Source organism: Triturus cristatus, chromosome 3_1, assembly GCF_964204655.1.
Source record: "Triturus cristatus chromosome 3_1, aTriCri1.1, whole genome shotgun sequence".
Taxonomy (NCBI): domain Eukaryota; kingdom Metazoa; phylum Chordata; class Amphibia; order Caudata; family Salamandridae; genus Triturus; species Triturus cristatus.
Window position 1 is genome coordinate 405,602,510 of NC_140583.1, and position 26,843 is coordinate 405,629,352.

A 26,843-nucleotide genomic window follows, 5' to 3' on the forward strand; every position below is an offset into this window, starting at 1 on the left:
TTGCACATTGCTGGGCTGACTTCGCTTGAACGAGCCAGTCGTCTAGGTAGGGGTAGACGTGTATATGCTGCCTCCGTAAATGTGCTGCCACCGTAGCTAGGCACTTCGTGAAAACCCTGGGCGCTGTTGTCACGCCGAAGGGAAGGACCTTGAACTGATAGTGCTGCCCCTGAACAGTGAACCTGAGGTATTTTTTGTGTGAGGGGTGGATGGGTATGTGAAAGTACGCATCCTTGAGGTCCAGTGAGGCTAGGAAGTCTCCCTGCTTGAGAAGCGGAAGGACTTGCTGTAGGGTGAGCATGTGAAAGTGCTCCGAAAGAATGTACTGGTTCAGGGGTCTCAGATCTAATATAGGCCTGAGCGACCCGTCCTTCTTTGGAATTAAAAAGTAGAGGGAGTACACCCCTGTACCCTGCTCGTGGATGGGGACGACCTCTATAGCGCCTTTTAGAAGCATACTTTGCACCTCTTGCTGTAAGAGCGTTAAGTGCTCTGAGGACATAGGACGGTTTCTTGGTGGTATTGTGGGTGGAGTGGAGGTTAACTCCAGACAGTAACCGTATTTTATAATATCTTTGACCCACCTGTCCGTGGTGATGGAGTTCCACGTGGACAGGAACCTTTGTAGTCTTCCCCCGACAGGTGTTATGTGGTCGGGAGGAAGGGAGAGGGCGTCACTGCTTGTTCTTGGGGGAGGACCTGGTGTTGCCGTAGCCACGTCCTCTGCCCTTTGTACTGGAGCCACGATATCCACCTCGGGTGTTTTTATCGTAGGTGGTCTGTGTATTGCCTTTGTTATACGTTGGTTGTGACCCCTGTCCTCTACCTGCCCCCTTGTTTCCGGGGCGACGAAAGGAGCCGCTCCGAAAGGACTGAGTTTGGAGGGCGCCCATGGACTTTGCAGTGTCCGTGTCCTTTTTTATCTTTTCGAGGGTGGTGTCAACCTCTGGGCCGAATAAATAGTCGGGGTTGACGGGCTGGTTCAGTATGTTATTTTGTACCTCAGGCTTGAATCCTGAGATTCGTAGCCAGGCATGTCGTCGCAGCATGACGCTTGTGTTTATGGCCCTGGCAGCCGTGTCTGCAGCGTCTAGTGCACATTTGATGGAAGCATTTGTGAGTAGCTGCCCCTCTCTGATAAGAATTTCTGCACCTTCTTTGAACTGGTCAGGGAGATGTTGGAGTAGTTGTTCCAATGTATCATAGTGCGCTCTATCGTAGCGAGCGAGGAGCGCTTGAGTGTTGGCTATGCGCCATATGTTGGCAGCCTGGGCGGCAACTCACTTGCTGGAGGTCTCTAGCACCTTGGACTCTTTGTCCGGGGGAGGAGCGTCACCTGTCGTTTGCGAGTGTGCCCTCTTGCGAGCATTCGCTACGACGATGGAGTCGAGTGGTAATTGTCCTTTGATGTAAGTAGGATCCCCAGGTGCTGATCTGTATTTTTTATCAATCCTGGGGTTTATCACTCGTGCCCTGGTGGGTTCCTTGAAAATGTCCTTAGCTGGTTTGAGGACCCCCTTCAGCATTGGCAGAGTTTTTACATGCCTTTCTGAGGATGCAAAAGTGTCCATTAGAAAGTCATCCTCGATGGTATCTGAGTGAAGCTGTACCCCATGGTTATTTGCAGCACGTTCAATAAGAGCGTTGAAAGCCGCAGTATCCTCCGTGGGAGATGTTTTTGCCCCATAGAGTTGTGGGTCCTGTGTATCGAGAGGTGCACTGGGGTCTGCAGGGTCGCCCCAAGTTTGATCAGGGTCCTGCTGGTCATCAGGGTCTGTGTCTACATGGTAGGGTGCTTGGTCATCCATGTAGTCCTCCAATGCATCCGTGTCGGAGCGCGTGGGGGAGAACCGGCGTGGATCCTGGTAGGAGGAATGGAACGGTTCATAAAGGAGAGGTTCTGATTCCACCGGCAGCTTCCTTTTTAGTGGGATCCTGAAAGGGTCCAATGGCGGTTCCGAAGTTATTCTTCGGTCGTGGAGAATCATCCTGCCAGTGTCGGCGTCGATGACCCGTGACGGAGACGTCTCGTCCGGTGGAACCGGAGTCTGGGTAACCCGTGTCCTGAGTTGGAACATCTTCGGGATTGTTGACGGAGGCAAGCCGAAGGTAATGTTGGCTGGCCCCGTAGAGGTTGCTGGAGCTCCGATCGGGCCGGAACCCGACGGGTCTTTGAGGGCCGCCTTGGTTTTGTTGCTTTGCGTCGCAGCAGGCCGCACTTGGGGCGCCTTTGAGGCTTTGGCACCGGGCAGGTTCGTAGAGCCGGGCGTGGATTTTTTCGGTGCCGGCGGGTCCTCGAGTCGAGGTGTGGAGATCACCGTCGACGTCCTCGATAGGTGAGGCATCGGCGTCGTCGAGGGAGCGACGCGAGGCGAAGCGAGCGGTATTGCCCTCGGTGTTGTTGGCGTCGGTAGCCGAGTAGGTTTCTCGGTGCCGATGGCCTTTTTCCGCTTGTCGACTCCGATGTCGCCCGATTCCAGTTCGGCACCGAAGTCCCTCTTGGTGCGGTCGGTGCCGACGCGTTGCGTTGGCGTAGAAGGCGTGGAAGGCCTCGATCCCACTAGCGCTACTTTCAGTTTCGGTTTCGTATGAACCGGAGCAGCTTTCGGTTTCGGTTTTGTGGTAGGGAAACCAGCTGGCTTATGCAGCAATGGCTGCTGCTGAACGTCCGAGGCCGGGCCCGAGGGCGGGGCCGAAGAACTACGGGATGGGTCTCGGGTAAGGCCCGAAGGCGATCCCTCGACCGGAGCCAAAGGCTGTGGCGCTGGTGTTTCTTCGGTTTGAACAGGTAGGCCTTGTTCATCATTGGAGCTACTCTCTTCGGCCCCTAAGGCCTCCTCGTCGTCTCCTACCTCGGTGTCGTCTTCACCTCTGTGGAAGAGTGACTCGTCGCCCTCGTCCGATCCGGGGTCGTGTTCGGAAACGGGACTGGAGGGTATGACTTCTAATTCTTCGACGTCGGCCTCGTCGAAGATGTCTGTTGGGGCCGGTGCCGCGTGCCGCGCCTCGAGTCTCGCCGCTCTTCGGTTCCTTAGAGTCTTTTTGGAACGGAACCGGGCACAGGCCATGCATGTCGATTCGTCGTGGTCCGGCGAAAGGCATTTGTTGCACACCGGATGGACGTCGATGTGTGGGTACTTCGCATTGCATACCGGACACCTTTTGAATGGCGTCCTGGATTCCATCGTCGAAGTAGTCGATGGACAGGTAAATGCGAAAGAAGTCGGTGCTGAAAGTTAGTAAACTAGCAAAATGCTATCGAAACCCGATCGATAAACAGTACCGACGCGAACTAAAGGCCTTTTGGCCTCGACCAAATATTTTCCTAACTTGAGCTAAGATAGCACATCCGAACCCAATGGCGGAAAAAAACAATCTGAGGATGGAGAGGATGCCCATGCGCACTGTAGTCCAGGGGAGGAGTCACCTATCCAAGGATACTTCGAAGACTCTTCCAGGACAACAACGTGCAAACATCCGGACCCAACACTAGGCGGCGATCTATGCACAGATATGAATTCAGCAGCCCACATGCCTCGAACATGTATTTATTTCTAAACACTCACTACTAATCTCTTTATGAGATTAGAGTCCAAGATACACAATAAAACAGTTCTAAAACTACAGTAAATAGCACAATATACAATGGGCCCTAGGGGCAGACCAAACCATATATTAAGAAAGTGGTATAAGAACCACGACTTGACTAGATACAGTGCCTAGAGCACGTAGAATCGCTGGGACCCCAAGGAACCACCGAAGGTAGTGACACAGGAGACCCACGGGGGACGCGTGCAGTGTGAGAACACGGGCGCGAGCCCCGTACTATTCTATGGGAAAGTCGCAGTTGGAATTTTAGAAGTTAAGGACACTTAGGAGAGGACTTTGAGCGAACCCCTTTAGACTTAGGGGGATCTAGGGCCAGCACCCACAGGAGCACCGGAGTACTTGAGTTACCTCACCCAGGGAAGCCGGGTGCATAGGTGCCAATGGTGTCTGGAATCGTTGTTGATTTCAATGGCGATCTGCTGCAAAGTGCTGCTGCCGGGAAGAAGAAAAGTGTCCGGTGTGATCCAAGCCTCGATCGAAGATCAGAAGAACCTGAAAGCAGAGGGGACAGAGTCTGGGTCACTTGTCAGTGACCAGGGGCACGATAGACGAATGCCCACCGATGTCGGGTGTTTCAGGTGCGAAGAGGTGAAGCTTGACTCTGCAGCCTCGAGGACCAGGAGGCGTCAACGACGACCAGGATTCGAGCTGTCCCACGAAGGATGTTGAGTGCTGCGGTGTCGGTGCTCAGATTGAACACAACACGCCTTGGCAACAGCAACCCACGCAGGAAGAGAAAAGATGCTTCGGTGCGGACCAGCAAGGTCCTGGGGACTCCCCAAGCGATGGAGAGTCAGGGCACTGGAGCACCCAGGTAAGCCCAATTAGAGTTAGAGTTGGCGTCACAGGGACCCACCAGTCGACAGACTAGGGATCGCGAAGGGACCTCGAGAGAAAACACGAAGGACCAGCGCACATAACAATCGTGGAGTGTAGGTGGGCAATCTTCGGTGAAAATGCTGCTCGGGTCAGGGCTACAAGTAACCCAAAGCTCAGTGGCAGTAGTCGCTGAAAAGCTGATGCTTCTGCAAAGTGATGCGGTGGTCCAGGGGTTCGGGTTGCACGGTCGCCACGAGGGATACGGGCCTCAAACTTGCTGTGGGCACTGATCGACCTCTAAGACCACGGAAACCCACCTCCTGTGTTGCAAAAGTCTTCGGAGTCCGGCGGGAGCTTCGGAGATCCAAACCAGTCACATGCATCTTTGGTGCCTGCCTTGCAGGGGAGTAACACCTTAACTCCAAGGGCGATTCTTCAGTCATCTAGTTCAATGTAGATCGTCGAAGTTCCAGGATTCAGTATCAGAGTTTCGTCCAGGTGTAATCTAAAGTCCTGTAGCTAGGGGTTCCTATTTTATACCGAAGGAAGGGGTTGGACAAACTCTAGGGACCCACCTATGGGAGGGTCAGGAAAGAGGGGCGGCTACACCCATTTCCTTTGTCCAGTTTCGCACCAGAGAAGGGGCTGGTAGCCCCTGCAACCGGTTTGAGCTGGACTATGCACAGGGACACCAAATTTGCCCCCAGTGCAGACTTCAAAGCACTTTTGGAGTGCACCCACCCAGCCCCAATACAGTAAAGTCAGTCTGGGAGGTGGTGACACCTCCCTGTGACAGGAAACCTATTGTCAAGGCCTCCCCTGCCGGAGTTTCGTCCAGCAGCAGGAGGGCAGACTCGTGTCTGTGGCTGGCAGCATCCCTTTTGTGATGCCAGGGCTCTGATAGCTGGTACCGGGCATACCGGTGCTGTCATGTTTCTCCCTTTAGAATGGTGGGATCATACTCCCACACCAGTTACTGGTGTGAGGGTATGATTCTAAGGTGTTTGACACCAAACACAACATGTTTCCATGCAGCAATTCCTAAGTTAGCATTTACCGTTTGGTTATAATACACTAAAGAGTATATGGTTTGGCTGCATCACAAACAACCCCGGAATAAAGGTTCCGAAGGCTGCAGAGGGGCTCTGCTCAGGCATGGGCACCCTCTCACATAAAACCCAGCACCCTGCCTTCAGGATTAGTAAGGCCTGCCATAGGGGTGACTGATAGGTTTATATGTGCAGTGATATGGAGAGATATAGTGAAGCTATATCTCAGTAAGGGCTGCATGCACCACCTTACGCAGGCTGCAGTAGCAGTCCTGTGGTGTCATTTTGAAAGGCTTCCCAGGGGTGGCATAATACATGCTGCAGCCCCTGGTAGGCATCTGGGGTCCCTATGCCCTGGGTACATAGTATACCATATACTAGGGACTTATAAGGGCACCCCAGAATCCAATCTGGAGTGTACCTAAAGTACTGGTAATCAATTTAGAGAGGAAGCAGCTAGGCTGGGATCCTGGTTAGCAGGGCCCCAGCCAGACTAAAGTTGAAAAACAGTGAAACATCAGCAAAAAGTGGAGGTAACTATAAGAAGCAGATCCTACTCTTGTACATCCATTACCTCCCTTTTATCAACGGGCAGAGGCGTCACTCCCTTTCTCGCACCTGGTCGGCCCAGGGGGCCAGAGCAGAAGTGACCTCACTTCTTTTCAGGTGTGTTTCACCAGTGTAAACTAATCTGTGCATTTTTTTATCTCCCCCCCCCCCACCTCCCCTGCCCACCCCCCCCCCCCTTTTGTTTTTTTATAAAACTTTGCCGAAGCAGTGGTTTGCAGAAAGGCAATATGTAAATGTGGGCCACTTTTTTTTAGCGTGCCTGCACCAATTTTTAATCCCAATCCAACCCTTCTTATTGTGCAACTCCGCCCGGGTTATGGTATTCCAAGATTACACTTCGAAGGTCCAACAGCAGCATCGCACATTCATGGACATGAAGCAAAAAATACGGGATCGCAGATACAATTAATGTTGCTTTCCCCAGGCCGCCTAAAGGTTATTTTCAACACTACTACCACCTTCTTAGACACGGCGGAGGAGGCGTGGACATGGTTAGAGCAGGAGGGAGAGATCGGATTTTCTTTGTGCGCACTTCGGTCCTCCAGTACTTGGGGGGAGGGACTGGAAGAGATTGTGGATAGTGGCAGCCTCTGACGTGAGCCCGGCGGTCAAGATGCTATCACTGCTTGGCTGATAGCCCAAACCCCCGCCAGACGCTACCAACACCACTGACAGTGGGAGACTTGAGACTTATCTCCCTGTAGCTGAAGGCCATATCCAGAGAGACATCTTCAGTTGGCCTATCCTTTGCAAACATTCATCATCTGTCTTATTGCACAGTGATCATCAGCAGATGAAACCTACCCCGAAGGACTTTCCCTTTTTTCTGGTTTTAGGTTTGTGTTATGGGGCTAATAGAAGAGTTGTTGATACCAGGGAACCCAGTTGTGGTTGGTCTGCCCAGTTGCATTAGCAGTTCCCAGTTTATTCCACAACAGATACTCCAAGTTATTGGGGGGAGAGGCAGGGTGGCTTGTTATGTTTTGTCTCTGTTAATAACATCAGACATGACCTCACAGCATTTTTATTCCACACGGACTGCCGGACACAAGTTCCTCGTGACTCGATTCACATATACACTTGCATACAAAACTGTTATTGACAAGACCCGACCTTAGGGCCACAACATCTTCTCACATGGAATGTTAATGGCTTCTTGGACCAGATTAAATGTGGTGCAATAAGAAGGGCGGACAAATACTCCTTGGCAAACACCCTTCTGCTCCAGGAAAAACATTTGGGGGCACTAGATGTCAATTCATGGCCTGTAAGGGTTATTCACAGGTGTTTCACATGGGCTTCAAAGCGGGTAGAGGATTGTGGCCGTTATGGCTCACAATCGCCTGCCGCTGAAGGTCACTCAGGTGTTGCATGACAACAGGGACCGATACGTGGCAGGACTCTTGGCAGCCGATCCATAACCATACTTTGCATCAATCCCTCACCCCTTTCAGTTGACTTTCTCAATGGCCTCGGAGCGTGGATTCCACAATTCCTGGTGGGTCCCTGGATATTGGGAGCGGACCTTAACGGGGTTGAAAATCAGAGACTAGAGTTAGACAGATCCACCACAAGTGCAGTTTCTAGAAGCGCTAGGTATGTCCAATATATAGAGGGCCTTTAACCCCCGTGAACGGTATGATACTATATTGGATACTCTGGGGCACACAGGTCGTTCTCACACTTGGAATACTTTCTTATACCACGTTCCAAGACCCATAGGGTTTCGGAGGCACATATTTTGGACAGGGGTCTCTCAGACCACTCTCCAGTGGAGCTAATGTTGTGACTGGGTCTGGGGACAGAAGGGGCCGAGAGTGGGCTAGCGTCTAAATGCCTGGTGGTTGCAGGAGAAATACACTATTTTGTACACCTTTAAAGCTATTGCACACTGCCTCAAGGCCTCTCTGGTGAATTTGTGAGAAGCGCTCAAGGCCACTTTCAGGAGAGGCATCATTAATTGCTCAGAGGTAGAGGAGAACAGCAAAAGGTGTCTAGTCTTGAGGCTCATATCCTGGAATTGGAAAGATTTTGCGTGTCTCCCTCACCATCCACCCTCAAACTCAACCAACACACAGGCAGTCCAACAACACACGCTCCTGAACGAGGTAAGGTTAGCATGGCTTTGCTACGCCGAGCTGCATATCTCAGAGGGGAGATAAGATAAGCAAACCCTTGCACTGGTTATGCGTCAAATCTGCACATCACAAACCCATTGCTGGCGTCTCTGATGAAGGGGGTGCCCGGTTGTTAGGCAACAGCAGTTTAGCTCGTTGCTTTCCCTCTTGCAACACAACATTATATGCACAAACCATTGGGACCAATTAGGCGGACCTGATAGAGTTTGTGACAGACCTTCCCATACACACCTTATCAACGACAATAAGAATTCCCTTGAAGGAGACATCATGAAAGAACTGGCGAGTCTCTTACCAAGTTCAAGTATGGTAAAACTCTGGCCCATACGGGTTTCTAGAAAAATTATTCAAAACATATCAGGCACAACTTCTATCCCCAATGGCCGAAGTTATGCTTCCACCAGACCTATTTTGCAGAAACTGCAGTCATACTCAAACCTGAGCAACCCACCTAATGGCTGTTAGTTTTTCCGTTCAATCTCTCTTTAACATCAAGGGAACAAAATTTGGGTCAAAGCACTAGCAAATCGGGTATTTTGGGGGTAGCGCTCCTTGGTCAATTCAGTTCAATCAAGCTTCATTCCTTATTGTGTTACGAGAAACAATATCTTCTGCATTCACAATTCACTCATCTTAGCCAAATAACTACTAGGGGCACATGCACTTCTGGCCGATTTCCACAAAGCCTTCGCCTCTGCACAATGGGATTACCTGTTCTGCCTTATGACTTTGCTGATAAATCTAGGGCCAAAAAAATCAGTTGAGTACGACTGCATTACACCAACCTGACAGCATGAGTATGGGTTGGGAGTTCCCATTCCAATGCTTTCCAGGATAACAGAGGACTCGACAGGGCTCTATTATTTACTATCCTGATCAAAACCATTGCGGGGCGTGGCTAGCCAACAATGACAGCCACACACTGAACGGGCTCCAGTAACCTTCAGTGATTAATACCCAAATATCCGCCAGACATCAGCACAGTGCCAGCCCAACGGCACATACCGGTGATCGCTGCGCCCCCCATGGACTTTCGGCACCATGGTGAGAAACAAGCGCCCTCCATCAGCACAGATGAATAGCCTGGACAAACACAGAGTTGTTATGACCATGCCTGCTGGCTCTGGTAATGGTGCAAGGGGAACTTGCGCCTATCAAGGGACAGACCCCCCCCGAGCACCCCCCCACCTGAGCTCTCCCTGGGGGGAAATCATGGCCGCTAAACAAGACCTCCAGGGCACGTTGGAGCCCAAATTAGACACTGTCACAGTGGATGTTAGCCTGCTGCGCGCTGACGTTCGCAACATTGCTGAGTAGGTAACAACAGCTGAATCACAGATAAGTGGCCTACTTTCCAAAACAAAGAGATTAGAAGAGGGGGTTGATATACTTACCAAGCAGAACATTGCAATCACGACCTGTCTGGAGGACCAGGAGGGCAGCACTAAGCGCAAAAATATTCGCATGGTGGGGGTCCCTGAGGAGGAGGAGGCAGAGTGTCAATCTTTTCCTGGAAGACCTTATCCTGAAAACACTCCATCCCAAAAGGCAATCCAACTATTTCTCAATAGAGTAGGTGGACAGGGTGCTGGGCCCATGTCGCACCCGGATGCCCCTCCACGCACGATTATAGCCTGGGTTTTAAACTAGAAAGATCGAGATGCAATCCTCCAAGCTGCCCATACTCACAGGGATCTCCATTTTGAGACTACGATCATCCAAGTCTTTCCTGATTTCACCCTTCAGGTGTTACATATGAGACAGAACTTTAAAACAGTTGCAGGCACTTTGTGAACAAATCATTAAATACATGATTTTGTACCCAGCCAAGCTTCATGTGGTAGTGGATGGGAAATCATAGCAATTCACATCTCCAGAGGAAGCGTGGGACTGGCTGGAGAGTCACGGACAGCCAAAAAGGTGGTGGATACCTCAGGACCAGCTCTGTGGACAGATAAGCAGAGACAAACCGTGCTAGTGTTTCTGATGACCCAAAATCCTGAGGTCCCTTTAAAGAATAACAATATTTTTTGTAGTCACATGGACCTGGCACGGTTATAGCACTCAGTGGCATAGGGTAAGCTGTGGTGCCTGTCAGATATGTTGAAGATAGGTGCCAGTCTCTTGGAGGGGGGGTTCTTGACCCATACATTAGTGCTGTGGGTTCAGGGGAAATCAGGGCACTGTTAAAAAATTATTGATGACCAACTTTAGGGGAATGTAATACTTGAACACTAGTATCCTGGGTCTGATCACGTTGGCCGTGCGACACAGTCTTATTGTTACATGTAAATGGGGCGACAGGCATTCTGCACATTGGGGTGGTGGGTAGTTTTGATCTTACTATGCATGAATGCAGGGGGGTAGTTATTGGGTGTATACTATTTAGTCTTGTTCTTCATTTTACTTACTCATCTACACAGACTTTTGCTGGTGAGGGGGATTGCGGGACAAGATGTTACAACACAGACTGGGTGCGATCTCCTGGCTCTTGTTGCTCAGGACCATATACGCACAACAAATCTATATCAATGGCAGGTAAAACACGACAATAACTGAATGCTTGGACGTGGAATCTCAATGACCTGGGGAATAAAATAAAGCACACATTAGTGCTCCAATATGTCTGGAGGCATTCCTCTGAATTCGTACTCCTACAGGAGACCCACCTCCGGGGAAACCATTACATGGCTTTAGATGGATATGGTTACAAACTACTGGCCCATGCAGGCTACTCCAGAAACTCAAGGGGTACGGGTATACTCATCAAGAAAACATTGCCCTTCACTCGACTCCACACATGGCACAATACCCAGCATTGTAATGTGGCTATTTCAGGAACCTGGGAAGGGATTAACTTAAACCTTTGCTCCCTCTACGTACTGCCGGGACTGCACGAATCGATCCTCCCTAAAATTAGTACACTACTTGGGGAGGATTTCAATGCTATCATGAATCCAGAGGCAGATAGAATGAGTGCTGCACCCACACGGGCTGAAGTGTGGCAACTGCGGAACTTTGTGACGGTGATGGATCTGTAAAGGGCACATAACCCACAACTGCACCAATATACGTATTTCTTCACCGCACACGTCTCAGACTCCAGTCTTGACCACCTTTTCACTCACCATACCTAAGTGGGGGTATTTAGAGCAGCGACACTCTATGCACGGGGTATCACCGATCATTCACCAGTGGGAGCATTCCTAAATGGGCAGCTGCTGGATGCCTCGTCGGTCCCCAGATTAGATCCTTGGTTTCTCCGAGACAGGACATTAAAGAAAAACTCACCACAGCCACTGAACTATACTCTCAGGAGAACCTGGGGACAGTACAATTCACCAGTGTTTTATGGGAAGCATTCAAAGCAGTTATCAAGGGACAGGCCCAGCCTCTCATAGAAGGTAAGAAGAAAGACACTAAGACTGAAGTTATAGAGAGGGACATAATGTCCATTGCGCCTAGAGTGGTGACAGTGGAGGGGCTAACCTGTGCCACCAGTTACGTCTTTGTCAACAGGACCTGCGGATCCTAGCAGACAATGAAACATGCTCCCATGCACTGGCATTGCAACGCCAGTTGTACAATGTAGGGGACAAGGTCAATAAAGGCCTTGCTTGGCATGAAAGGAGAGATAGAGACAGCTTGTGGGTGTTGAGAGTTCTACAGACTACAGGAGAGACTATAGCGGACACTTTTGCAATTACTACGAGGAATTCTGCACCTCCTCAAGTACTAGTATGGGAACAGATTGTGAGGAACTGCTACAAGATATTTCTTTGCCCACACTTGTGGGTGATGCAGTGGAGGCCTTGGAGGCAGAACTGGCAGAGGACGAATTAGTAAACGCAATTCGGGGTTTACAGTCGGGCAACACTGATCGGCCTAATGGCCTGCCCACTGAACTGTTTAAGGGGCTGTCTGCTAAAGTAGCTGCACCTATGCTGACTATGTTTCAGACGATATTGACCCAGGGCCGGCTGCCAGACTAACGTATGGCCACGATGTGGCCCTGACCGACTAAGGTTCCTACAGGCCCATATCCTTACGAAATATGAAGGCCAAAGTGTTGGCTAAGACTCTGGCGACACGCTTAAGTAAAGTTATTACTACCATCATGCACAAGGATCAATATGGCTTTATGCTGCACCAGAGTACCCACCTCAATTTGAGGAGACTCTATGGAGTGCTCCACATGACTAGCCTGTCGTGCGAATAACAGGAGCTGTTAATGGCTCTGGACATCAAAAATGGCATTTGACAGTATCGAATGGCCTTATCTATGCGCTGCCTTGGCCAGGGTCAGCTTTGGCCTGAAATTCTGTGGATGGGTGAAACTCCTCTATCGGGCCACTATGGCCATGGTACCAGTCAATGGAACGACATCCCACAGTTTTGAGTTGCGGAAGGGAATCCGTCAGGGGTGCCCTCTCTGGCCCATGATCTGTGTGCCCTGGCGCTTGAGCCACTTGTGACCTGAATCGGACAGGACCCATCAGTATGGGGTATCACAGCCACCGGCGGCTGGGAAGAACACATTTCACTATGCGCCGAGGAAGTCCTGCTGTACGTTTAGAGACCCTATTTTTCGATGACCAGGATATTGAATATCTTTGAACTCCTCAGTAGATACTCTGGTTACCGTATAAACTGGTTCAAATCAATTATTTTTCCCCCATCAGGGCTGTTGCCACGGCTCCCTCCTGAATGCACAGCCCCTGTGGTGGCTGAGGGCTTCCAGTACCTCGGGATCTAGGCCACCCGTGATCCACACATGTTTATTTGGAGGAACTTATTTCCCCAACTGGAGCGACTCCACATTTGGCGTACCTTTCCATTGTGTCCAATAGGCTGGGCTGTGCTCTTTAAAATGATGACCCTCCCATGCTTTCTATACGTGCTAAAAAAAATACACCGTACTCAATTCCAATGGAGTTCTTCCATAAAATAGGTGCGCTGCGCATCACACTAGGCAAACTACAAACAGGGATATATAATGGAGGGCTCACAATCCCGGATATTAGGAAGTGCTACTGGTGGTAAATGAGTGGGTTTTTTTCCGTTGGACCGGAACCGGCCTATCGAGTAGATAGAGAAGCGATGGGGGTGATGGACATGAGGCAATCCTCTATTGTAAAAGACTGGAAAAGTGATTGTCATCACACACTGGGATTGTTGTCTGAATCTGGAGGGAGGCCCTAGGCCGCATGGGTTGGATGGACAAGCTCACAGCCCTGACTCCTCTATGGCATAGTGATCTGCTACGTGAGGTGGGTACCTTGACGGGCTTTTCTCAGGGGGCGACAATAGGCATAGAACATCTGAGCAACCTGTGGAGAGATCGGTTTCTGATCAATGTTCTCCGTAGGGCGTATGAGATGGCAGAGACTGAGCATTAGCGATACCTCACAATGGGACATGCACTGAGGGTGCATGTCCTTGAAGGCGATGACTTGCCAGATGCTTCGCCTTTAGAGGGCCGTTTGATCCACTATGTACCGGAAGATAGTCAACAACTCCCCTAATAAACTGAGTGCCCCAAGACTCGCCGTGACTGATGACTTGGGCGACACGGATTATGATGACTGGATGGAGGCTCTTCAGGGGCCACGCCTAATAGTTTATGTTGGTCCAACTTAAGATCCTGCATAGGACCTATTATTCACGGACCCTCCTGCATAAAATTGGGAAGGCTGATATGCCACTATGTACTGGAAGCTGTGCTCAGGAGGGTACCTTCTTCCATATCTTATGGGACTGTCCGGTGATTCAGGGGTTCTGGCGTTGGATGTTGGGGATGATTTCCTTGTTCATGTCTTTACAGCTGCCCATAGATGCTAAAGGGTTACTAATGTTGGTGGAAGGGGAGGAAAGCTGGCCTAGATACCAGACGATATGGCTAGCAGAGGCGACTGGGGCCACAAAAAGCAATATCGCAAGGAAATGGGGGCGCATCAACTGGGATTGGGAGTTGGACTTTGACTGGTGTCAGATGAGGTGATATATTGGAGTTGTGGTTGCCCTAGAAAATGGGACAAGGTATGTGGGGCCTGGAGAGACTTCATGGGACCTGGGTCTTGGAGGGGAGAGCCAAGGCTGTGTAACTATATTGTGCCGTGCATACTATTCTATTTGTTTACTGTACATTTACTGCCCATGACAGTGCCAATGATGAATTGACCCCAATGGTGATTGCTCAAAAGATAAGTGTGTCGGGGTCGCTTCATATTATTATCACAATAATCATATTATTACAACTGTGATTCTCTCTGTCCTGCACTGTCAGATGAGCGTTGTTTCAATAAAAAGAATTAACTTTAAAATAAAAAAGTGGCAGGTGGGCTGAAAATAGATGCATTAGTTAGGGGAGCAGACTGGTCCTAGGGAGCCTCTGCTAGGATAGCGTTAAACAGTGATGACGTCCTGATATTTCTAACTAATCCCAAAGAATCTGGGCCTTAAGTCCTTTGGTTACACCAAATGTTCAGCAACAAAAGCAAAATCTTTGCTATACCCCATTAACTGCAGACTCCGGTGGATGATTTCAAATACATTGGCATTTAACTGCCAATCAATCTACAGAGGACTCGGGAGCGGAACATCCAACCCCAGCTCAACCGTCTCTACTTGACCCCCTCACCCTGGTCACAAGGGCGGTGGTTCAGGTTTGGCGAGACACAGTGGTGTGGTGGACAGCATGCCTTACTAAACTCCCCAGTGGTGTGGGTCTGCACTACAACAGGTGGCTGCTCTACAGTGTTTAAGTCCTGGGAAACTATTGGTATCTCTAAAGTGGGAGAGGTTATGTCTGTTTTTGTGATTAAATCATTCTCAGACCTACGTGGGAAGTATGACCTACATCACAGTCAATATTTTAGATATCCATAGCTCTGTCACACCCTACATAACATCCCTGATGAAACTACCGGATTATAGTCCCATGGAGGATAAGCTTCTACTGGACGACCTGACTACCCACAAGGTCTCTCAGGTGTACTACTTTCTGGTGATTAATTCAAAAGATACAACTGACCAGCTACGAACATCATGAGCTGGTGACTTTGGACCCTTGATGCTTGAAGCTAGGACAGAGGCTCTTGCCTATCCCCGATAGGCGGCAATTACCTCTAAATTTAATTTAATCCAACTAGAATACCTACATAGAATTTACCTCATACAGTACCATGTGTATAATATGTGGGTGATAGCGTTGCCGAAATATTTGAGATGTAGAGCTCAGAGTGGTGCCTTTTTGCATAATGTGTAGACCTGTGAACAGCTGCTCCCCTTTTGAGAGGAAGTGCTTGCATGCCAGGGGCGGGTGTACTAGGGTGGAGACGGCCCAGGAACCATACACTCATTCTTCTACATGTTACCAGAGACATTGATAGCAACAGGTGGCCCTGATATGGATGGCTCTTGTTATAGCAAAAAGGAACATTGCCAAGGCTTGCAAAAACAAGGACCATCCCGCCCTGGAAGGGTGAAAGGTGGGCTTAGACAGATGAATGAGACTAGAAATTGTCATTTACACAGCTAGGGGATGTCCGCAGAAACATTATTAAATATGGGATGACTGGGCCAGATATAATAGGAGTTGCCTTGAATGACGTTACAACTTGTTTCATTCTCTAGATGAGGAAATTCAGACCTTGGCCCAGTCTGCGGACGAGGGATGGGGAGGGTAGTTGAGGAGTCACTGATGGCTCTCAGAGTTAATACCGTTTATTCACCAGGCTTTCAATGTTTGGGGGGATAAGTCAAATAACTTGGAGGGGTGATTCATGCAATGCGGATTTTGAGACTGATGGATATGTCTGAGTTGAATTCAGTAAGATGCGGTATTAAGAAAAAAACGCTCAAAGAAATCCCAATTTCCCTCTCACTTGCCGTGAGAGAGGGCTGCAGTATCTGTGCTCGAGTCTGGCCGCTACCCAGGGACCCTACCAACCACAGAAATGTCAGAATTTTAGAATTCCAGGGCTATCAAGGGTGGTGTGGATTTTGTAAATCCCAGCAGACTGTTTGACCTATAATTTCTTACAAATATCAAAACAATGCTTAAGGACACCAAATTTTTGATTTCTTTACATGGGGGAATAGCTGCAAAAGTTGGGCTGAGGTCAGCTGGCGCTCAGGTAACCACATCAGCCTTTGGTATTTCTGAAATCAAGAGAGCTACAGTAATTTAGTGTGGCGTGGGTTGCCTGGATCCCAGCATATTTTACTTGCTTGGAATACCTAGCAAATATCAAAGTATACGTCAAAAAGATTTTCCCAAATTTATGTCACAAAAGAAAAAGTTACTTGCACGCAGTAATGATTTTTTGGGTAGATACTTTTTCTACTTGCAGTTTGCTCACCTGTAGAATTATCCCAGGCTTGATGAAAAAACTTAAAAGCCCTCACGTTGCCAGTAGGGGGCGCTGGAGTGGCATCAAATGACTTCTCCAAAGCCCTATACCACTCTCCCCAGCCCAATGACTTCAGCTTCCTTTTTTTCTCCAACCTCAAAGTGGATCAGGAACTCTTACATAAAAAATGTGTCTATAAATGTTGCCAGGAAAGCGTTTGGGATTTAAGCCCAGCAGGGACTGAGAGACAGATGCCTATTACTGGTCCCCACTCCACTTGCTTCTGGTGCCTTGGGTCGGATCACGACTCTCAGTCTTGTGAATCCTGTCGTAGTATGCACCCAAAGTCCATCAATGAATTTGAAGCCAAACTCTTTGTGGCACATACCAAGGATGACAGAGGAAGCTGTCAACATTCTAGACCTCACTCACAACCCCCTTTTTTTTTTACATTCTACGGATGCGACGTGCAGGAAAGAAGCTAGCATAAGAAACAAAAAAGGTAAGTCACCCAAGAGCCCTCCGACTCCCAAAGGATCTTCGTCCTTAGAGCAAGAGTTTGTCGTTGTGGAGCAGGCCCAATCCTCTCTGAGCGTCCCCACGTCAGTGACTCAGCTGAACCCTGCCGCAGAGCTGCCCAATCTCTACCAGCTCAACCATTTACCTTCCTGTGAAATCAGACACCGAATATTCCTGGCTCTGGGCACCGACCCAGCAGCATTCCTGAATGCCATCTTTTCAAGAGCATCCACACAATCTGGTGCGCCTAGAGGCCCCCTGGTGCTACACGGCTTCAAGCTGTTCATGTATTTGTGCCCACTCTGCTTGGAACCACATAACCTGGTACGACATCAGCTCCTCCAGCCTTTGAGACAGCTTTGAGGTACACTGCAAACAACCACCTATGCCATTATTAGGCACCGCCTCCACCTTCAGGGCTGGTCCCTGAAACCACACTATAAAACAGATCAAGAAAGGTGGGGGGACCGAGAACCCTTGAAGGGGAGGAATGCAGGACTATTACACACAATCTATTTGGAACCGATAGACTTTCATCCATATGAAGGTGATGATGGGACTGACATGGTCATGAGTTGCAAGGGCTGGTCCCTGCAAGTGATTTAGACACCTTGCCTGAAATGGTGATAGACTTTCCCCCTGAGCCCCCTACTCCAGAGAATGTCTTTCCATATGATATTCAAGAAGGCAGCTGAGCAGTTTGGATCTTCAACTCCCAGTGGTAGAGACAAAGACCAACATCCTCACTGAGGTTCTCATAGGGCCAACTCCTATGGCTGAGCCATTACTGTCCTTTAATGACTCACTCCTGGAAAAAGTACTGGCAGCATGGGAAAAACTCTCATTGCTTCACCAGTGAACACTTTGTGGTACCGCCCCACTCCAAGTGAGTCACTGTTTTTTTCTACCAACCTTCATCTGAAAGTTTAGTAATCCAGGCATCTTGTTCCACCGGATAGTCTTCTGGTACCTCACTGTTAGTCCTCTCAGACAGGGAGCGGAAATGCCTAGATGCCTGTGGGAAAAACACCTTGTCAGCGGTGAATATGGTTCTAAAATCACGGAAAGCAAATGTCCTCCTCGCTCGCTACAACCACGCTTTATGGACATGGCCAAAATGATTATATCTCATGTGCCAGAGGACACACTCCCTGGAAATAATCCAGGATGGACAGAATGCCTCCCGGCATATCATTAAGTCTGACCTGGATAATGCAGTCTCAGTAACCCGGTCTATAGACACCTCTGTCTATTCGTCCACTTGATTGGTTGCGCACATCCAACTTTCCATTCACAGGTCAGGCTAACCTCTTTGACCTTCTATTTGATGGTTCAGTCCTTTTTGGGGAAAGCAGGACACACACTTGATAGATGGAATGCAGAACAAATCAAACATTCACCCCCAGTCAAGAGATCTGGGTTAAATCCATCATTCCTTTTCTCACCATGCCACGCCAGTTTAGACCTGGTCATATGCAAATCAGTCTTGACCCTGTGCCTCATGGAACAGTCCAGCCCGAACTGCCAAACCAGATCCTCCCTGGACCAGAAACAAGCATCCTAGGACCAATTTCGGGGTTTCACCCCTCATCTGCCAGAATTGCTCGATTCCAGTGGCACAGTGAGCCCAGGACCCACGTCTGGGCATACCTGGCGCACTTAGGGCGAGAAAGCAAAAGACACACAATTGATGGACGGAATGCAGAACAAATCAAAACATTCACCCCAGTCAAGAGATCTGGGTTAAATCCATCATTCTTTTGCTCAACATGCCACCCCGATTAGACATGGTCATATGCAAATATGTCTTGACCCTGTGCCTCATGGGAACAGTCCAGCCCGAACTGCCAAACCATGTCCTCCCTGGACCGGAAACAAGCATCCTATGACCGGTTTCGGGGTTTCACCCCATCTCTGCCAGAATAGCTTTATTCCAGTGGCAAAGTGCTCTCCATGCCACTGGAGTCAAGCTATCCTGGCTGATGAGGGCTGAAAGCCCGAAACCAGTCCTAGGATGCTTATTTCCAGTCCAGGGAGGACCTGGACTGGCAGTTCGGGCCGGACTGTTCCCATTGGGCACAGGGTCAATACTGATTTGCATATGGCTGGGTCAAAACTGGAATGGCAAGGTGAGCAAAAAAAGAATGGATTTAGGCCCAGATCTCTGTACTGGGGTGAATGTATGACATTGTTCTGCATTCTGTCCATCAATTGTTCTTTTTGCATTGGTCGCCCCAAGTAGGACAGGTATGCCCAGACGTGGTTCCCGTGCTCTCCATGCCACTGGTGTCAAGCTAGCCTGGCTGATGTGGGGTGAAACCCCAAACTGGTCCTAGGATGCTTGGTTCAGGTCCAGGCAGGACCTGGTGTGGCAGTTCGGGCTGGACTGTTTCCATGGGGAAAAGGTCAAGACTGATTTGCATATGGTTGGGTCTAAACTGGAATGGCATGGGGAGCAAAAAACGATGGATTTAGACCCAGATCTCTGTACTGGGGTAAATGTATGAGATTGTTCAGCTTCTGTCCATCAATTGTTCTTTTTGAATTTGACCTTCTGCGCTTCTCCACTTGTTCCTCACTCAAGCTGCCATCAAATTAGACCTTCATTTCCAGTCTGAAGGAATGGTTCTGCACCCCAATCTCTAAGGCCTCCACCTACTTTCATGGAGAATGAGCTTGGATGTGAGAAGTTGGCCTGGCATATGATGCTCACTAGTTAAAGTGATCACCTTGTACCATGCCAAGCAACCCTTATGGTGTGGTTGTAAGTCAACCTTTTCGGACTAGTTGCCCTAGTGGTAGCGTAGGCTAAGCAGTCTTTGAGGCTAAACTCGTGAAGCGTGTTAAGCCAGCTGTTTTACCAAATGCAACCCCCTTTTATACCAATGAAAGGACACCACACAGATATATATTCAAAATATATATGTATTTATTTCTCAAAGTAACCCCTAGTCTCTTTATGAGCACAGGAGCACAAATCGTCAAACAAGATTACAGTAGAATACACAGAAGTTGCACTTTATATGGATAGGCCCTGGTGGCCGCTCGAACCATATACTAAAATAGTGGTATAAGTACCACGAACAGAAAAGGGAAAAGGCCTAGGGCCTCTAGAATCGCTGGGCCTACAAGGAGCTAACTTCAGTTAGTGACCAGGAGGTCCACGGGTGGCGTGTGCAGAGCAAATAGTCACACGCGTGCTCCCATAGGTTTCAATGGGTGCGTAAAAAGTACAAAGTTACTGCAAAGAGGATCTTCCGGATGGACTAGGAACTCAAGATTTGGAACACAGGCACTAGAGATGTAATACTACACTTGGGCACAGGTGTGCCAGCTTTACCTCACCCACAGGAAGCGGGTGCATAGGCCTCGAAGTGCGTCGGGTTTCTTCTATCTGTTCCGTGGAGCCTGAAGACAAAGATGCTGCAGGCGGTCGGTCCGGGAGAGATGCAGTGGATCCAAGAGTGGATCGGAGATGTTGAAGACCTGTAAGCAGAGGGGACAGTGTTCACAGTCACTAGCCAGTGACCAGCGTGGCACCAGGTGGGTACCAGGCAATGTCGGGTGCAAACAGGAAGAAAGGTGTAGCTTGTCTCTGCAGCCACGTGGTCCCTGGAGGTCGACGACGTCCAGGAGTCGGTTCACGAGCTGTCCCACGCAGGCTCTCGCTGTCGGCGGTGTTGGCGACTTGATCGAAGCAAACAAGCCTTGGCAAAATAATTGTTGTAGGAGATGAAATAAGCTGATGGTTCTGACCAGCAAGGTCAGAAGGACTGCTCCTTTGGAGGGGAGCAAGGGCCAGTCTGGAGCAACCAGACCAGCGGTGTATTTCGTAAAGTTCGTCGCCAAGATGGCTACTAGCCAGCGGGCCAGCAACCGGTTAGGCGCGTCGAGTGGCAAAATGCAGAAGGGCCCCACGCAGATCGTGGAGATGCTGGAGGGCTCACCTTTGGTGCAGATGCTGCTCGAGGGTTGGGCTTCTCAGATCCCAAAGCACAACTTGGAGGGAGCCTCGGTTGTTGCACTTGTCAGCTTGTCGTGGTCGTTTCAAGATGGATGGCTCCACGTGTCTCGGTGCCTCCACGGGTCTCCTCTTTTCAGGGACTGTGGATCGGGCGGTGAGAGGTCTGGAGGTCCAGGTCTTGTCAGTCTCTGGGCTCGGGCTCCGGCGGGAGGCGACGGCAAAGCAGACGTTGATTCGCTGGATGGTGCTTGCGTTAGCAAGGTGGTCACTCCCTGACCACAGGGGAGATTTCCTTCAGTCTTCTGTGCAGCAGAATGTCGAAGTTCCCGTCTTCTTCTTAGTTTCAAGTTGATTCCAGGATGTCTGAAGTCTTAGGACACAGCTCCTACCTTTAAGCGGATTCTAGGGGCCGGACTACCTGCTAGGACCCTCCCTATGGGTGGGACCAGGAAGGGGGGTGGTTACACCCCCAATCCTTTGTCCAGCTCGCCCCAAGCCCGGGACTGGTGTGCCCCAGGACCGGTTTGAACTGGCATATGCACCGAGGCTCCTTGTGAGCCACAGGCATGTCTGGTTTCTTTCAAGCCCTACCTGACCAATACACAAAATCCTGTCTGGGGTGGTGCATGCACCTCCCCTGGCAGGAAACCCTTTGTCCACACCTCCCAAGCTGGAAGGACTCCCAGCAGCAGGAGGGCAGACTTGTGTCTGTGGTGGCAGCATCCATTTTGTGGAGCTGAGGCTATGTCTGATTTTACCCGGGTTTCAGGTACTGTACATGTCGTGTCCCTCTAGAAGGGTGGAATGCTAACCCCGTCGCCAGAATTGGCGAGGGGTTAGTATTCCAATTCGTATGACACCTTACTCGACATGTTTTGATAAAGCCAAACCAAAGATAGCATTTAACCGCGAGGTTCATAATGCACTTAAGAGTATATGGTATGACGATACCTGGAAACAGTAGAAGGAAGTTGTTCCGACCACTGCAGACAGGCTCAGCTCATGCCAGAGCACCATCTCACATGGAACCAAGCACTCTGCCTTCAGGATTGTTAAGGCCTGCCATAGGAGTGACTTATAGGTTACCAGGTGTCCCATTTAAGGTTAGGTATAGGTATACTACACCTAAGTAAGAGGTGATTACACCAACTTACCCCAGCTGAGTGATCAGCCAGTTGTGTCAGATTGTTAGGCCAAGCCTGGGGTGGCATAATACATGCTTCAGCCCCTGGCAGGCCTTGGGTACACCAATGCCCTGGGTACCTAGTGTACACTGGTACAGGGGCTGACAGGGTGATCTACTTCCAATTGGTTATGCACCTAGGGTGCATAGTTTTAATTTAGTAGAGAGAACAGCAGGCTGGGGGTCTGATTGGCAGGCCCACAGCCTCAATATGTCAAAAACCAGTGCAGCAAAAAGCAAAAATTTGGGGTGACCATAGGATAGCAGACCCTACTCTCCTACATTGGACAGTTGAGTTCCTTTCAGATGCACCAGAGGTGATTGACATCTTTTCAGCGCATCACTCCTCCACCAAATCTGCTTGGAAATTGGGGTGCAGAACCGTTCCCCCAGACAGAGAGAAGATCCGGCCTGAATGGCAGTCAGAGCGGATTACACGTGGAGAATCGCAGGAAGTTTGCATGCCACACACTTCCCGGCCAATCCGGGACTTTGACAATGACTTGGGTCCAGTCTTGGCAAATTGTCCGCAAAACACGAAGTATCAAGGGTATGGGGGGAAAACACGTAATGCAGCTGAAAGTTGCACTTCAACAGATACCCGTCCCCAAGCTTCCCCTTAATGGATATTGGATGGTGCATAACTGCTTGCATTGAGCATTTTCCGCAGAAGTGAGTAAGTCCGCCTGAGGAGCGCCCCACTGCGATAAGATAGTCTGGACTACTTCTAGTAGAAGACACATCTCATGATTGGCAAGGTAACGCTGGCTCGGGCTGTCAGCACGGACATGCAGACACCCTGCCAGGTGATTGGCAGTGAGCAAGATTCCCGGGCAATGCGCCCAAGACCACAGTCTCAACGCTTCCTGGCAAAGGAGGTGAGGCCCTGCTCCTCCTTGCTTGCTGACGTACGACAACACAGTCGAGTTGTTCTTCAAGATCTGGACGGACATACCTACAATGAAGGGGAACAACAGCGGAATAGCCTGCAGTTAAAGCAGGTTGATGTGAAGAACCCGCTCTTCCGTAGACCAGAAGTATCTGATCTTCCAGGTGAGCTCACCACCTCAGGTTGAGGAATTCATCACTACAGCTGGAGTGGAAGTGAAGACCATTCCGTATGTCTGGATTGCCTTGATCCCCCACCAAGCCACTTCTGATGCAGCGCTGAGGGAGACTGCAATAGAGTCTGAAAGATCTCTCTAGAACTGCACCACTGCAGGACCCTCATGTGCCAACTCGCATGCATGACAAGGAGAATGCAGGAAGCTAGCAGACTGAGAAATGGTAAGACACTCAGGACTGGAACTCCTAAGCCTGTCTGAAACAACCGAATCATCTCTTGGATGCCTGCAATTCTATGTGGAGAAGGAAAGGCGCAGTAGAAGGTTGGTGTTCAGCACCGACATTCAGAACATTTAGAGGGTGAGATATGGGCTTGCTGATTAAAAAGCCATCGACTGTAGATGATGCAACACTGTCTCCGCTGAGCTGGCTTTGATGATCTAGTCATCCAGGTACGTGACATGGGCCCACCCGACCGGCAGAGACGGGCTTCCACCAGTGCCATCAACTTTGTGAAGACTCGAGGTGCCGAAATCAAATCAAAGGGTACTACTGCAAACTGATAGGGTGTAGAACCCACCACAAACCGCAATTACGTCTGATGAGACGTCAAGATAGGAGTATGGAAATGCACATCCTGCAGGTCCAGTGACACCACCCAGTCTCCAAGCTCCAACGCCAGTAGGACTTGAGCTAGGGTCAGCACCTTGAACTTCTCCTGTTTGAGGAAGAAGTTCAGGCTCCTTAGATCTAGAATGGGACGCAGACCACCATCCTTCTTGGGCATCAGGAAGTAATGCTCACAACAACCTTTGCTTATTTGCATGTCTGGCACCTGCTCCACTGCCCATTTCAGGAGAGCTGCCACCTGTTGCTGCATGATGATCAAATGATCGTGAGGTGGGGAAGAGGGAAAAGGTGGAATAGCGGGGCGGAACCACAAGAAAGTGATGGGTGTACCCTTTTTCTACGTTCTGAAGGACCTGCTGGTCCAAAGTAATGGTCTTCCACGCCAGACGAAAATTTGACACCTGCTCTCCTCCGTGTGCTGTTGGAGAAACAAAATAGGCCTGCTTTTCTGAAAGCATGTGGGAGGAGGAAGGTTGCAATGTGGATCCACAGCCTCATCATCTGGAGTGGGCCCTGTACTCGTGGAAGAGGGGATTAGATTGCTGCTGGAGTGTCTGGTACTGTCTAGAATAAAAGGAGGAACCCTTGCCGAACCCATGGCGAAAAGACCGAAGTTCTTGGATGGTGACCCAAGTTTCAGACCGAGTGAGTGTCATGGCTTTCGAGGTCTTAAATCTTTTCAGCGCAATATCTGTCTTGTCACCGAAAAGGTGTAACCCATCAAAGGGAAGGTTCATTACACTGGATCGGACATCTGAAGACAAGTTGGAAGTCCCTAGCAAAGGGTGCCAGCGAGTGGAAGTGGAAGTTCCTATAGGTCGGGCGACAGAGTCCGCTGTGTCGAGCCCAGGTTGATGATGTGGCCAGAAGCTTTTTGACAGTCACCAATAACTTCTTGAAAATGCTCCTTCATGTCCACGGGGATGTGTGGCAGCTTCATTTGGCCCACAGCTCCTGCAGTGGTGTCCCTCTATGACTGGTGGACTGGGCCCTATAAGGTCAAACAGCGGAAAGGCGGAGGTCACTTATCTGGTGGATCTGAAGACATCTAGGAAACCCATAAGGGTCTCACGTGTAAACCACCTAAAACTCCACTTTGAAAGGTCCTATGTAACCATGATCCTGGTGACCGCTGAAGGTTTAGTACAGGAAAGTGAGTCCCTCCCAGACCTCCTGTCTTACAAACTGCAAGATAGGTCAGTGGAAAGAGTTGTCCTCTGCCCTCACCCGAGAGAAACAGAGAGAATGTTGCCACTTGATGATGTTCACCTCTTTTCTTACTGATTGTGGGACTCACCAATTGGTGTACCCATGTTATAGACATGATGGACAGTATGCCTGTCAAAAACAAGATTTACAGGCTGACTGAAAAGGTGAGAGACAGTATTCAGGTTGAGACGCTGGAGTTAGCGGTAACTGAGCACTCCAACAGTCCATGGTACAGGCAAGTGGTGCTAGTCCCCAAGACTGCCCCACCAGGCTTCACCCCAGAACTTAGATTCTGTGTAGACTACAGGGGGCTCCACTTAGTCACCATGACTGCTGCACACCCTGTCTTGAGCTGAGGAGCTCCTTGATCGTTTGGGAGCTGCCAAGTTCCTGAGTACCTTCAATTTGACATCAGGGTACTAGCAGATTACCTTAGAAGAGGGGCCAAGGAAGGGTCTGCATTCTCCACCACTGATCGCCACATCCTATTTCGAGTGATGCCATTTGGGTTTAAGAATGACCATGCCACTTTCCAGAGGTTGGTCAACCAGTTTCTGCCTGGGTTATAGGACCTCCGGGCAGTGCTTCAGGCCCTGCAAAATGTATGCCTGACTATCAAGGCCAGTTCCAGCCCAAAATACAGACCATTCTGGCTTGGGTCCCCTCCCCCCCCCCAAGACCAAGACTGAGGTGACAGCCTTTCTATGCCTCGCTAGTTATTACTAGACATTTGTTAATGGGGAGGTCATCGCTGATGCTCCCTTCATTGAGCTGACTTCCAAGAAGCAGCCCAAGAAGGTGATCTAGACCGAGCGTGTGTTGGTGGTCCCCCCGTGCTAAAGGACCTTCCTACTGGCTCATGATGTACTCCTGGACGGTCATCTGGGGCAGTACAAGACCTTTGACAGGCTTGTCACCCACTTTAATTGGCCTCAAATGAGGAGGGCCTCAGATGTGCCCTGCAGGTCCTGTCCAACCTGCTAAGCCAGTGACAAGTCAGGAGAAAAGTGAAAGGCTCCCCTGCAACCTTTTTCTGTTGTTGCCAGCCACTTTCAGAGGGTGGGTATTGATATTGGTGGGCCTCTAGACCGTAAGAGAGCCATGGGCAACAGGTTTATCCTGGTCTTGGTAGACCATGCCACCCGGTACCCTGGAAGCTATCCCTCTGAGAACAGTGACTGCACCCGCAGTGGCCAAGGCCCTGATGGGATCTCTACTCGTATGGAAATCCCCAAGGAGGTAGCGTAAGACTGTGGGTCCAACTTCTTGTCAGGGTGCATGAAGGCCATGTGTTAGGAGTGTGGGATAACCTACAAGTTATCCACTGTCTATCACCCTCAAACCAATGGGCCTTGTGAGAAGCTGGCTTGGAATATGGTGTACACTTGTGTAAGTGGACACCTTGCACCAACCCAGACAACCCGTATGGTGATTTTAGTGGTCTTAGAGGTCTGGCAAGTGGTTTAGTGGTCCGGCAAGATCTGTACTCCCTGGAAGAGTGCGTCCACACACTCTAGGAGCACGAAACGGGCCGCCGTGAAGAGATTGAGCACCTCCAACAAGCGGTGCTAAGTCTGCAGGAACAGAATCGAGATCTACAGGCCCACACCGAGGACCTAGAGAACAGCTCCCGGCGGAACAATATACGCAATCGAGGCTTGGCACACACAGAAGGCGAAGGAGACATTGAGGCGTTGGTTACAGGCCTTTTCCGTTCCATTCTTGGGGAACCCT

General features: G+C 49.9%; 1 protein-coding gene across 3 annotated transcripts in view; it reads right to left on the reverse strand.

Moving 5' to 3' along the window:
* DMXL2 (Dmx like 2) overlaps window positions 1–26,843 on the reverse strand; it is a 2,034,639-nt gene that overhangs the window by 1,686,405 nt on the left and 321,391 nt on the right. The gene's annotated exons all lie outside the window — the stretch shown is intronic.